Source organism: Triticum aestivum, chromosome 2A, assembly GCF_018294505.1.
Source record: "Triticum aestivum cultivar Chinese Spring chromosome 2A, IWGSC CS RefSeq v2.1, whole genome shotgun sequence".
NCBI classification, from domain to species: Eukaryota; Viridiplantae; Streptophyta; class Magnoliopsida; order Poales; family Poaceae; genus Triticum; species Triticum aestivum.
Window position 1 is genome coordinate 607,469,279 of NC_057797.1, and position 15,186 is coordinate 607,484,464.

General features: G+C 42.9%; 2 long non-coding RNA genes across 2 annotated transcripts; one reads left to right on the forward strand and one right to left on the reverse strand.

Annotated features, from left to right (window-relative positions):
- The first annotated feature begins 223 nt into the window (after positions 1 to 223).
- Positions 224 to 3,005, forward strand: LOC123189706 (uncharacterized). Its single transcript, XR_006495955.1, has 2 exons — positions 224 to 1,866; positions 2,028 to 3,005. It is a non-coding gene; the product is annotated as an uncharacterized lncRNA (long non-coding RNA).
- Positions 3,006 to 5,838: 2,833 nt separating this feature from the next.
- LOC123189707 (uncharacterized) lies at positions 5,839 to 7,973 on the reverse strand. The gene is made up of 3 exons (XR_006495956.1): positions 7,476 to 7,973; positions 6,765 to 7,372; positions 5,839 to 6,632 (listed from the first exon to the last, which is right to left on the reverse strand). It is a non-coding gene; the product is annotated as an uncharacterized lncRNA (long non-coding RNA).
- Positions 7,974 to 15,186: the final 7,213 nt, after the last annotated feature.

Genomic DNA, 15,186 nt, shown 5'->3' on the forward strand with positions numbered 1-15,186 from the left:
CTAGTCTACTAGAGACTCACTAGGGACATGGTGTCTGTTTATCTCTACTACTATTAAACAAGCAAATATATTCATCTCTAAGTGCACCCCGCCTAAAATACACACAACAATCCAGATCAATAAGAGTCACACGATTAGATCCACTTAATTAGATCTAATCGTTGACGTAACAACCAACCCTTACTAAAAGTGCGTCTAACAATTTCAAAGAGCGGACGAAATACTCTGCCAGCCCACGACCTCCACGAGAGAGTCCCCACGATCTCGCTCCCCCGATTTACCTTTTCCGGATCTCTCTCCGCCCCCAACGGCGCCGGCACGCTCCCCGTCGCCTTCGCTGACGCGCTCCCTGTTGCCTTCGTCGTCCGCTCGTGTGGGCCGGAAGGTTGCCGCCGCCCATCGCAGGCCGTCACCACAATCCAGCCGCCAGCCTTTCCTCACGCATGGGTCGCGGGTCGCCGCTTGCCGCTCCTCCGCTTGGCCGCCGAGGCCGCGCGGCTTGGTTATAGGTGGTGCCCCTACTCCAACTTCACGGCCACCTCCCTGTCCGGTGCCATCCAATGTGGATGAGATGGAGCTGAGCTGCTGAGGTGGTACAGGAGGCCACCGCCCATCCCCGACCTCCCTTCCCGGTGCGAAAGTCATCGGCCGCCTCTCCCCGCGAGCTCGACATGACGACCTCTCCTCTCTTCTGGCCCCGGCGATCTGCACCAGAACACCAACGCTGACCGTGCCTTCCCCAACCTCTTACAGGTATATATGATGGTCCATTTTCAGCAATCATATGATTTTGCATACTGTACATACAAATTTGTTGCATTTGTTCAGACCTCACGGACATCACCCAGGATCATGATGGCCCTTTTTTGTTGGCTTTACTACTATTGCCCCTAACATTGACCAGGATCATGATCCTATATTAATTTGTGCAAACTTCTGCGAAGAAAATTTGATACGAACTCGCTTTCAAGTTTGTGCTACTGAAGGAGAAAAAGTTCATTATCCACCAGCAGGTAAAAGCAGGTTCAGTTTTTTACCTCATTTTTCATTACCACAGTAGCACTTTCTGTTAGTTCGAACGATATCTTAATGCATTATTTACACATCTAGCTTGTGCTCTCTGACCAGAATTAGTAAACTGTAGCCGTGATAATACTACATTGTATTCAGAAATAGCCGGAGGAGATAAAGCTAGGTGCTGCATATAGGCCGGTGGTGAACCTTTTGAGAGCTGACCTTGCTTCGAAGTTAGATAATCATCTACAATGAAACCGCATCCATAGATCAACTCAACAAACACCTAAAGGCACTTAAGATCTTTACTGGTATCCAGAATTTGTTGTCTGACCATCTAAGCGAACTGGCCCACTACGCTAAGGAATTAGGACAATTCATTACTTGATCTGACTGTTTATAGTGAGATCTAAAAGACTGTCATGGTATACAAATATGATCTGAAGTCTCAAAGTGCATGCTGTTCTATGTTCTTGGGCATGTCGCAGGCTTAGAAAAACACCACCAAGCTTGCAACAGAAAAAGATGCACATACTCACCATTATTATCTTCCTGTGATAATTTTAGGTTTGTACCAGGAAATTTGAAGAGGCAATTTCAGTTGGTGGTGTGCTTTAAAATTGCATATTGTTGTTCGGGTGTTTCTCCACAATCGTGTCTTCTTTTTTTGAATTTCTAGCATATGAACTATCACGTGAATTTTCCTAGCTCTGGTGGTCGCGCCGCCCAGGACGCCGGCGGCGGAGACAAAGGAAATTTGTATTGGGATGTCGCGGCCGAGCCTCAGGACCTCCGCCTCTGCCCCGACAAGCTGCTGGACCTCCGCCTCGATGATCCCCAGGATCTCCACCTGTAAAGTTTACACTGCTCATTCCATATTTTCAACTGTATATGACAAACTAAAGTTCAGATTATGTTTGGTCAACCTAAACTGAGGTTTAGGCTATATGTGTCATGATACAGACTGCATTGCTCATCCTTCTACTTTTCTCTGTTTTTTTCTTGTTCTGCAGCTAGCTTCGGGAGAGAAATGAGATAATACAGAGCATGAGATGCGCCGATTGCATATAAGTTGTTTCTTATTTGTCACCTAATTTCCAGTCTTATTTCCTATTCCAAGATCTGTTTTACTTCATCTTTCAGATGCAGAGCCCGGGAAAACTTCCAGTATGCACGTACTGTTAATCAGCTATTGCTCCATCTCTTTGGTAATAACTCTGCATTAGTGCCATCTGTAAGGCTCAGAAACTGGTATTAATTTTTTTGCTTGGTCATACAATCTGAATTTTGACCATGTCACACACACAGCCTATCATTTGTGGTTCCATCAATATCACATATAATCCAATACTTGGATAATATATACCACTACAAGACAACACATTTTAGTTGGGCTGAATTATATGATATTTACATATCAATGTTATTGCTCATAGTATATCATTTGCCAACGTTGTGCAAATGGTTTCCACAAAAAAACAGGTAGTGTTATTTTTTAAATTGTGATAGGTTATGTCCTTTTTTACTCGCTTCCACATCTCATTCTCGATAATGGAATCGCCATTGCTTGCCTGTCAAATAATGTACGTTGGCAAAAAGAAAGTTTTATAGCTCTCGAATCCTTGCCGGTTGTGTTCTTTTTTATGTCTTTAATAGCATGAACAAAGATATGTTCAGGTGATAGCACTTGTGGAAGGATTAGCCCACCAGTGCTCAGAGGGAACATGCATTCTAAGCCAACTCTGCTCCAGCCTTCAACAAGTCAATCTTGTTTTGTACTATGGAGTGCAAACTATGCAGATGATGTTTGTGTTTAGAAGTTTCTACTAAAACACATACAACTCTTTCCCTCTTTGGGTGGGCCAAGTGCCCCCTTTTTCATACAATTGAGCTGTGCTCACTTTGACTTAACTTGTAGCCTTGTAAAATAAAGAGAACATGTGTTGATTCCCCAGTTTATAGCTGAAACCTTGCACACCGAAGTTGGACAAGATATGATTGAATTGCTAAAGATATTTAAATCCAAGGCTGAGGCTAATATCGTAGTTATGTCCAAAGCTTTGACTAAAATAATCTGGTGTGTTGCTCGGATGAAGAGATTGGAGCAATTTAGTGTGAATATACACCCCCTTCAACGAGAATGGAACTAGCAGTGATATGTGCTTTTGTTTGTGTGTTTAAGCATAAAGCTTTTGCTTTATGTTTTCACACATAAGGATGCGTATAACCACCTTCTGAGAACAAAGTTGTATAGATTCTTGCCAGAAAATTATAATATTAGTCGAGACGTGCGTTGCACATGCATGCTTACTAGTGTGCTAGTAAGTTGCCCGTGCTATGCTACGGAACCACTTGAAATGAGGTGGAATAACAAGAGCACGGAGCCAAAACCGTCGATGCTAGTAGCATGCTCATGCATTGCCAGAAAAAAAATACAAACTTGATATGTCACTAAAGTGCTCCCGACATTACACAACCTTAAGATTTCACCTCATAAGTGAAACGCACTTGCAGTTACAACATGAATCACACAAGCACTTGCTATCACACCCAAATTAAGCAAAAAAAGTAACAGAATCCAAAAGCAGCCCCACAACAAAAATCTACAAGACCTACATGCTAGCCTAAACCCTAAGAGAAAAGAAAATCAAATGACCCTTAAACCGACTCCGATTGTACTCCAGTCGACAACAACATCAAATATTCAAAAGCTATATCATGGGAAAAGGCACGGTCACTCTACACTCCATTCTTCATCTTCTTTTAGGCAAGGAGAGATTGGTCCAGGGAGCTCATTACTGATCATACACAAAAATATTTACAAGCAATTAATTCACGTATGGTTGGACAGATTAACTTTACCTCAATGATTTCCACCAAATTTCCAATTACCTTTGTCTTCGTTCACGCGCATCTGCGATATTTGGGTCAAAGTCTACTAAAGTCCGTGCATCTGTGATATTTGGGTCAAAGTCTACTAAAGTCCATAGTATGCAGGCTATGATCTAGTTAATTAATAACAGAACATCAATCTATTAGCAGCATTTACTTTTGCAACATTATTATATGAAATACGACAACACATTCACTTATAAACTAACCATTGCGTTTTGCACTTAATACTGTTGCCATCACAATAGCACGCTCCTCGGCAAGTTTTTCCAATGTACTTATACTAGCTGAGTATCCGTGCGTTGCTACGGAAGAACGAACATAGACATATAGGGACATTGATATCGAATATTATTGAAATTTACAATGGGTATGTATGTCATATGCGGCTTATGACTGTTGAGATAGATATCGTTTTGGAGCATGTCTTCACTGCTAAAGATGGTCTTGTCAATGCTCTCATGTCGTTGCTGACCTTGTGCACATGGTGAGCTCCCATTTATTTCCCCTCTTTAGCCCTCTCTCTTGTGCCCTCCTGCCCGGTCTTGTCTAGCAGTGTCCACCGCGGAGCTATATTTCTAGATGCCCCGGAACCCTCGGCCCACCGTGAATCATTGTGGCCTCGCTCCATCGTGCTTTCTCGCCCACGGCTATGTTTTCCAAGGTGATCATCGTGCATGTTTTTTAGTTGCGCCATCATGTCACACTTGTCATCGGCGTTTAAAGGAGACCGATTATAAAATAGATTAGTAGTGATTAGCGCCCAACATGCATGAAATTTGCCACCGCAACTTAACAATCAGCAACTTCTTTATATCTTCTCCCTTGTGACCCAATCATTGAGTTAATGTTTCCTCTTTGTCGCATGTCGTCTTCTCCATCCTTGTGCCTACAAGAATTGGGAAAGTATCGGGTGCTCTCGTAGCCCACATGATCCCATGCTAGGGCACAGATGGATCGATGGATGTGTGCTCCGACGGTTAGCTTCCAAGCATGTGGAATTGGACGCAATAATATGACTACTTGAGGGTTTTTTCTGCAATGTTTCACAAGCTTTCTCTGCCATGGTTGGTGCCCCTTAGAATGGGAGCATATGAGCTACGGGAGGACCTCGCATTTTCCCTGCAGGAATACCCTTGGCTCCACCAAACATAACACCATTACATGCTTTCTCTTTTGCTTTGTTTCCGCCCAGTTTTGGTATTTTTTTTAATGACCAGGTGTAGGTGTCGATGTGTCATTGTTTTTCCAATTTGTTGACCCAATATTTACAGACTCGGAGGAAACAAAACATGATGCATTAAACGGCTCTGCATAATCACGGGGGACATGCTTCATCTCATAAAAGACCTTGTTTTAGCTCCAACCTCTAATTATTACCCCTAGGTTTTTATGTAATCATTTCCTCCCTAGCCTTTTCTATCCTTTTTTACTCCTAGTAATGTATTTCCTGTCCTATTCGCCCTGGTTCACGCATGAGTGATCTCTCGCTAAATATTATGGCCAAAACATTAGAGTATGAGTGATCTCTCCCTAAGTCCAATGGCCAAAACAATAGTGTACGCATGAAGAGCATGGGTATGTAGGACAGTTGTCTAGTTAAGAGGCCCGGTATTTATGTATTATTATGCTCTTCATGCAGTTAAATCAAAGTCTTGTGTTTGCAAAAGCTGTGAAAGCTAATCATGACAGACAAATAAACTCCATTGCGCAATGTATTGTTGTATTTCGAGATTTGGGCAAAGTGCGTTCAATGTCACTTTGGTAACCACGATTTGGGCAAAGTGCATTCTATGTCACTTCGGCAACCAAAACCTTCAGTTGTTTTTGGGACACCCACAACCTTAAATACAAAATTGATCCATTCCTTTCTAAAGAAAAAGGTACTGTATCATCTTCCGCGTGGTGTTCTCAAATCCCAAACAAAAATCAGATATGAACACTTGTGCATATCCCATATTGCATTTGTCTTTACATGATAAATAAACACCATCTGTTCATTTGAACCATGAATAAACCAAATTTATTCAAGTATAAATGTAGCATCAGACTGGTTAAGTTCAGTCGCCATATCCTTTTTTTCCATGCTAGAATCTCAAACGTTGGAATCTTTACTTATGGTTTTATTGAGGGGCTCTTCTTGGTGGAGTGTTGGACAGCACAAAGGTTGATGTTGCCAGCCCACGTTCAAGTCTCTCATCTCCTATAAGAATAAGACAGGGGAAGTCTCGCCTCTATTTTCATTCTTTTTTTATTCAAGGTTTTATTCACTCCAAAGAATATATATCTAATACAAGCTTCCCAAAATGACATCACCTTCAAGACAGGCGGTTGCACCAGCCTGCCTACCGACTGGCAGTAGCAGGTAGCACTACTGCTGCTAGAAGTTTGTGCATCACAATCACCCATACAATTGTAAGAAAAAGCATTAGGAGTATACATCTTTGATTAGTTGACATATACTCTGATACAGCCACAACATACAGAATGACCCAGTTAGAGAAGATATAAACCAAGGAACAGGTTAATAGTATCGGCATAGGAAATAAATATTATAGAATTGGAAGACAATATTATTGTTCAGAAGCAATTCAAGCTATGATTTTTGATTCCACATACATGCCAGCATTATCAATTTAGAATAACTACAAGTTATAATTTTAGAGCAGACCTGAAGACCCTCATGGCTGATGTAGGTTATACTCATGCAATCATGCTTTGACCATCTGTAGCATCATGGAGAAAAGAAAAAATAAGCCAGATCCTTAGCAGTACAATACTCCGAGATGTGAATTTTGTTAGAACAGGTTGCCTTAGTACGCAAGATACAAACTAAACATAAATGGCAATACACATACATGAAATTGTCCAGGGGCATGCTCCTCGTATTCTGTTGGAATTAAACTGAAAATAAGAAATCATTCATGATACGCACAGGAATCTAGAAGACAGTTGAGTAGTATAAAAGGTGTAAGCACACAAGAGAAGAGCAGAGAGGTAGGAGCACAACACATGAATTGAACAATATATATTTAGCCACAATTATGCAATCACGTAGGTTCCTAGATTCAGATAACATTCAGAAAAAACAGCAGGTGTTAACTCAACAAGTCAAAGAATCACCTGATAGACGGGGCTACAGTTACAAAGACAAGTAGGGGTATATGTATCCTTTCAATAAAAAAAGAGAAGTATATGTATCTGCACAGTGCATCTCAAAGCTAACAACTTGACAGAGAAACAAATGCCAGTACGAGAGACTTAGGAAGGAACAATCAACAATATGCACTTCTTGGCAGAGAAAAAAAATCGACAGGCAGGGAACCTATCAAAGGCAGCACAAACAAATGAACAAACACCTAGTGTGCATGCTATGCCACAACCAGAGTAAGTCGGACGATCAATCATCGCCTTAAGCAAGCCGAGGTCCTCGAAGAAGGCGTCCAAGATGGCTGTTATCACCAGCCTGCAACCGAGATACAGTACGGTGCACCAGTCAATGACGTACATGTGCAGATTGTGGTAGAATAGAGTTAAGAAGAAGATGGGATTTACGAAGAGAGCCTTACGAGTGCAGACATCCAATCTTGAGGAACTGCGCCGGCATGGTCGCATGTACCACAGAGCTCGCCGGTGCGGCAACCTATACCGGTCTTGCCGATGCCGCGCAGGGCTCGTCCTGCGAACTCATCGGTGCCGCAACCATAGTTAGTGCCACCCTCTCCTATCGCTCATGTGCATGACCGCCATGAAGGCGTGCCGTCGGCGTGTGGCCAGGGCGCTATCAGGATCGGCGTCTCTGTGCTTGAGACCACCACGCCTTGACTACTTCGGCTCCCAGAGTGAGGCCATCGAAGCTCGGGGTGCAGGGGAGAAGAGTCGCCACGGGCCGCGGCTCCTCCTACACTGGAGACCCCAATCACGGTAGGAGTGTTGGGGGCTTGGGGCGGCGATTTTTCTCGGCTGAGATGTGGAAGTGGGGGCGAGGGGGTTGGGGGAGATTGGGCGTGGTATGTGTCGGTGGTGCCGCAGGGGCGGTTGTTTCCATCTCCCCCATTGTCCTTTTTTTTGTCAACCGGAGTAAAGGGTTGCTGCGGGCGTGGCCCTCGCGCGAGGGTTGACGTACAAAGGGAGTTGGGGAGGCGGGGAATCGAATGAGGTGGTCGAACCATCACGACGTTCGATCCTCCAGTAGAGATTATTAGTCACTAACTTGTCCCATACAACTAACTTGACTATATTATAGCTACAAAATCAATTAATTTCAGAAGAGAAATGTGAGAGATTTGAATTAAGTAGATGATAAAATTTGAAATCCACAATATGTACATACGTGGCATCTACCAGATAAGCGGAACAATATTTCTCACTAGGATCCTTCGGTTGTAGAAACTTTCCTTATGTCCAATAAAACTTACAAATAAAACCATGCCAATGATATCAACATTTTAACGGATAAGCTATTAGTAGATAATCTGTGACCAAAGAACATTTAGAATATATGAAAGAAAACTAAAGCACTTACCAATATACGTGTCATATCCAAGGTGAACTCCCAAACTTTGTCAAAAGGCATAAATGGCTGGAACATGGGACCAACTACTCATTCACATTTCTGATCTCATAGCTACCGTCTATAAGGTGAAACACACAAAGTGATTATCTGCAAACATATAGTTCACATTTCTCATATCTGGTTCTGCGAGACTGCGACCATCTTCCATACATAATATACTCATCACTCTACAAGTAAACAGTATACCCATAGCAGCCATTTTTGTTCTCCCTAATGACAATTAAATAGATAGAAAGTGACAATCCAACGTTTATTAATAATTATTTTTTGTTACAGCAGAAATTATTTTTGCACATAAGTATTACCTTTTCGTCCAATAACACCATGTTGAGCTTCTTTCCTCCCATACGGAATCTCTGCGCGTGAAATTTGTGGTACACTCAGACACACTCACACACATACCACACCTTGTGTAACTGTGTAAGGATGCACATCCTCAAAAGTTGGAATGGGTTGCACTTCCGCTCTGTTACTCTTCGGTAACCTCATCTTGTCCCGAAAGAAAACTGAACATAACTTACAAAAGATATATCATGATACCACCACCTATATTATATGATAGCCACCAAAAAATCTAAACAAATATAATCGGTTCAATGCACAAATTCATAATTTGAAGAAATTTAGGATATATGTATTCACTATTTACATTTGCACTGACTATTTCTAGTCGCACAACTGTTTAACCAGACTCAAGTCTCCGTACTTGGGAACAGTGGAAGGAGATAAGAGCAGGGCTACGACTGAACTTGGCACCCAAAAGAACATTTAAACCTGCAGCAATAAGTAAAATTAAAAAAAAACATGACCAAAAAAATCCATTCGCTTATGAGCAGGTTCTGCACATTTTATAGCAATATGATAATTTTTCTCTTGTTGGTAGCACAATGATCAAACTTCCCAAGAAACTAAAATGTACTGAACATATATGAGCTTTTTTTTTGCGAGTGAACATATATGAGCTAGACCTGAGACTACAATCTGCATAAGACAAAAATTGCGAAGCACCTAAGACTATAATCTGCCACACAAAAAATTGACATCATGTTAAACCAACAGTTATAGGCACCTTATTCTTCTCATTCAGCCATGACAATACACGTTCAGAGAGGTGCAAATTGCTTACAGTAAGCACTAAGAAGTACAAATTGCTCATGTGCAGAGACATGCAACAACGGGGAGATGAATCATACTTTCCAGAACACACCAAGAACAGAGAAAGTTTCAATTCTTTGACGCCTAAAGCAAACCGAAAGACATGAACGTGCAGGAAGTAAAAACATCATGGAAGAAATTTAGAATCCTAAGTATATTCCAGTCTCGTGCATACATTCAATTACAACAATAAACTGCAGTTCATTAAACTATAAACTAACCGACCTAGGTCTCAATCAGGAGCCATGGTGTGTACCTCTTGGATACGCCAGAAAGCGTGAATAGAACTGAAGAGCCGATGATGCGCTCGGATGGAAGCGAATCAAAGGCGACACTGAGCGGGATGGATGGTCCACATGTTGGTTAACGTGGCGGCGCTGCACTCGTGAGGTCGGCGACAGCGGGCAGGCGTGCCATCAGGGTGTGCGGCGTCCACACAGTCCCGGCGACGGCAAGCGAGAACGGAGGCAGGGGTTGCGTCGTCCGCATACCCTCGATGGGGATCGAGCGACACCGGTAGCCGGGAATGGCTGGGCGACAGCGATTGAGGAGAGCTTTGGAAACAGAGCGTGGAGGAAAGAAAGATAGAGCAATGGGGGAAATAAATGGGCAGCAAGGATTTGGGCGGCGTACATAGCGATTTGAAATTTAAACTGGGATTGTTTGTTGTATGGGGGAGAGAGATTGGTGGAGATTGGTGGCGGCGAGTCGCAGCATTGGTGGAAGCCACGAACAGGCGGTAGGAAGCAAGAAGGATCTCGATAGGAAGGGGATGTTTATTTTTTATTTTTCAAGAACATACAAGCTGTGCGTCTTCTTCTGCATTAAGAATGAGAGTAAAACAAAACACAGGTTGTATACATTTTCGACAAAAGATGAATTTTATTGGCTTAAAATGAAGCATCAAAAGGATACAAGCACAATGAGCACACCCAGCCTTTGCATAATTAGGATGCACATAGCCAACATCAACACATGCACACAAGAACCCGCCAGCAAATAACAAAGTCATATAAGACTAAAGCTATGTAAGCAAGGAAAAAAATACAAAGCGATGAGATCCAATCAACAAACTACATTAATGATCATATCCGCACCAACCACCTCATGACACCACATGAATGACGAGGTTCCTCAACAACAGGGCCTTCACGAAGGGAGCGACGATCACCGCCGTCACCGAATCCAACCACTCAAGGTCAGGATATAGGTTTTCACCCTGAAGAACCAATCTGAGCATATCCGAGCAATGCCTTTAACAAGATAACAACTTAAAACATCGTCATTGCTAGGCATAACCAACCAGGGGCACCTAGGCTTTCACCCCGGAGCTCGAGTAGCACCACCATCAAGTCACTCGCGTGTTGTCGCCACCACTTTTCCGCGATCGCAGCAACTACTTGCGATGTGTGATCGCTGCTGCTACACCACTATCCCTCTGCATCGAACCATTGTCCATAGTTTGCATCTCATTGCTGAAGTCAACCACCGGATCTAGGGGGAGAAACCCTCATGAAGACCTTTTGGTGGTCACTGTAATTAACAACGAGGCCGCCGCCGGGACGAGATGACCCAGCCTTCAATGGGGCCCAACAGGCAACATCATGTTAGATCAGTCACACCAGCGACACCCTCCGCATCCCAGCATGGGACGGATCCCGATCCACCCAATCTGCATTCGGAGACATATGGAGTCCGGCCGGATTAAGAGGCATAAGGGCGACGGAGAAGGCCCACCCATCCTCTGCAGACAAGCAGCTGGCAGACCATCAGCGGCTAGACAACTCTCAATCCATGGAGCACCGCCCGAAGCCGCTGCCGTTGATGAGAACTCACACGATATGTGCAAAGCTAGCCTCAACCAACCACACAGGCAACTTGATTGATTTGCAGCCTAACAACAGATGCATGTCTGAGTAGACGTATGTACGAGTGAATCTAGCTTGATTGATTTGATCTCTTTGCAGGGTCCTCGTGACAAGCAGAGTCCCCGCCGCCGCTGTCAGCCACACTAGCTTCGCTCGTGGCGTCCTCTGGCGGGATAGATAGACGGGAGGAGAGGGAAGGTTAGGCTGGGGTATGGCGGCGCCGCCTTTGTCGCCCAGGAAGAGCGATGCGGAGGCAAACGTTATTTTCGGACCAGTCACAGGTTGTATACATATGTTACAAGAGAAACATCACGCTTATGGAAGCAACCACCATAGGGCTAGTACGACCTGCTCCTAATCCTAATCTCCCCCAACTTCCACCGCCCCACTCTTCCTGGCCAACATCCACATGGCGACCTCACTTTTAATTCAGGCCGTAATAACAGACTCAACGGCCACAATCATGTCGAACACACGGCTGTTCCTCTCCAGCCATGACATTCTGAAGGTGCAGCAGATCGTCGAGTTGAGCTCCTTCTTGCTCTCCCCAGAAACCGTCGCCCTGAGCTGGGGCCACCAGTGTATGATCTCATCAACAACATGCGGAGCGAACCTATGAAGTCTCCAAGACACAAGCGCCGAGAACCACACCCGACGGGGGAAAGACCAGCCGAGCAGGAGTTGGTTAGTGATAACCCATAAATATAGGAGATCAATTGTAATCTTTTTCGATAAGTAAGAGTGTCGAACCCAACGAGTAGTTAAAGTTATAATTAATATTCCTTTCAAGTTTTATCGACCACCGATACAACTCTATGCACACTTAACGTTCGCTTTACCTAGAACAAATATAAAACTACTTTGTATGTGTAGGGATAAGTTTGCAAGAATAAAACTAGGTTTACTTAGTAAGAATAAAACTATGAGTAATTTGCAAGATAATATAACTTAGTTGTTTAGTAGAAAGATTTTTGTGACACAGGAGAATAATTTGTCCATAGGCAATCGATAACGAGACCGGTAATCATTATTGTAATTTTATGTAAGAGAAAAGCATGAGCTAACATACTTTTCGTACTTGGATCATATGCACTTATGATTGAAACTCTAGCAAGCATCCACAACTGCCAACGATCATTAAGGTAAAACCCAACCATATCATTAAGTATCAAGTCCTCTTTAATCTCATCGCAACAACCCCCGTACTCGGGTATAAGCTTATGTCACTCTTGCCACCCACTATAAGAGAATCATGAACGTATTGCAACACCCTACAGTCGGAATCCCTCACGCTTGCGTGACATGGAGGGTATCATAGGACAACACCAAAATAAAACATACAACTCAAACCAATCACGATCATCAATCAACCTATAGGACAAAAAGAATCTACTCAAACATAATAGGATGACCATGCATCATTGGGAAATAATATATAGCGTTGAGCACTATGTTTAAGTAGGGATTACAGCAGGGAGAAGAGGTGTTGCACCACTGCGTAGAGGGGGAGAGAGTTGGTGTTGACGGCGGCGAAGTTGTTGGTGTAGATCGATGTCACGATGACTGCCTCAGCAGCGTTCCAGCGTCACCGGGAGAGAGAGGGAGAGAGAGCCCCTTCTTCTTATTCTTCCTTGGCCTCCCCTAGATGGGAGAGACCTCCCCCTCTGGTCCATGGCCGCCATGGCAGCGGAGGGGCAGGACCCCTTCGAGGTTGGATCTCTCTCTATTCTCTTCTGTTTCGCATTTCTGTTTTCTAGCCCTTCACTGTTTCTTAAATTCCCGGTGACCCGTAACTCCGATTGGTCTAAAATTTTAAGGGGATTTTTATCCATAAATTATCTTTCTTGCGGGGAAAGAAGGGGGTTAACCGACTTACGAGGTGCTCACCAGCCACCATGGCGCGACCACCCCCTGGTTGCGCCCTGGTGCCTCGTGGCCACCTCGGACACCATCTTGCATTGATTCTTCTTCCAAAAAACATATATCCCTAAATAAATCTCCATAAATTTTTACCGTGTTTGTACTTTGTTTGATATGGATATTCTACGAAACAAAAAACATGCAACAAACATAAACTAACAGTGGGCATTGGATCAATATGTTAGTCCCAACAAACATGCAACTCGTTCTTGAGTAGGTAAATGATAAAAAAATATTTTTATGTGAAATGCTACCTAGCATAATCTTGATCATATAATCTAATCATGGCATGAATATTAAGACACGAGTGATTCAAAGCAATAGTCTATAATTTTCCATAAAGACATCAATACTCAGGCATCCCAACAAACAATCATGTTTTTCAAAATATCAATGCTAAAGAACGTTATCCCTACAAAATCATATAGCCTTGCCATGCTCCATCTTCTTAGTATAAAGTATTTATCATGCACAACCCCGATGACAAGCTGAGCAATTGGTTCATATTTTTTAACACGCCTTAGCCTTTTCAACCCCCATGCAATACATGAGCGCAAGCCATGGATATAGTACTATGGGTGGAACATAATACGGTGGTAGAGATTAATGTAGAGAAGACAAAAAAGGAACAAAGTCTCACATCGACACATCTAATTAATGGGCTATGGAGATGCCCATCAATTGATGTCAATGTGAGGAGTAGAGATTGCCATGCAACAGATGCACCTAGAGCTATAAGTGTATGAAGGCTCAGTATGAAAACTAAGTGGGTGTGCATTCAACTTGCTTACTCAAGACCTCGTTCATTCGAGGAAGCCTATCATTGAAATATACAAGCCAAGTTCTATAATGAAAAATTGCCACTAGTATATGAAAGTGACAACATAGGAGACTCACTGTACAAAAAACATGGTTTATTCTGAAGCACAAGTGCGGTAAAAGGATAGTAACATTGCCCCTTCTCTCCTTTTCTCTCATTTTTTTGTTTTCTCTTTTTGTTTTCTTTTTTTGTTGGGCTCTTTTTGCCTTTTTTTCTTTTTGTCCGGAGTCTCATCCCGACTTTGGGGGAATCATGGTCTCCATCATCCTTTCGTCACTAGAATAATGCTCTAATAATGAATATGATGATTATCACACTTCTATTTACTCACAACTCAAAATTACAACTTGATACCAGAACAAAATATGACTCTATATGAATGCCTTTGGCGGTGTACTAGGATGTGTAATGATCTAGCATGGCAAAGATATAAAAAATGGACAAGCATTGAAAATGTCATGCTAACTATCTTACGATCATGTAAAGCAATATAATAATGAATGCTCAAGTCATGTATATGATGATGATGGAAGTTGCATGTCAATATATCTCAGAAGGGCTATGGAAATGCCATAATAGGTAGTTATGATGGCTGTTTTGAGGAAGATATAAGGAGGCTTATGTGTGATAGAGCGTATAATATCACGGGGTTTGGATGCACCGGTGAAGTTTCCACCAACTCTCGAGGTGAGAAATGGCAATGCAAGGTACTGAAGAGGCTAGCAAACTGCGGAAAGGTAAGAGTGCGTTTAATCCATGGACTCACATTAGTCATAAAGAACTCACATACTTATTGTGAGAGTTTATTAGCCCTCGAAGCAAAGTACTATTACGCATGCCCCTAGGGGCATATATTGGTAGGAAAATACCATTGCTCGTCCCCAACCGCCACTCATAAAGAAGATAATCAATAATAAATCATGCTCCAACTTCTTAGCATA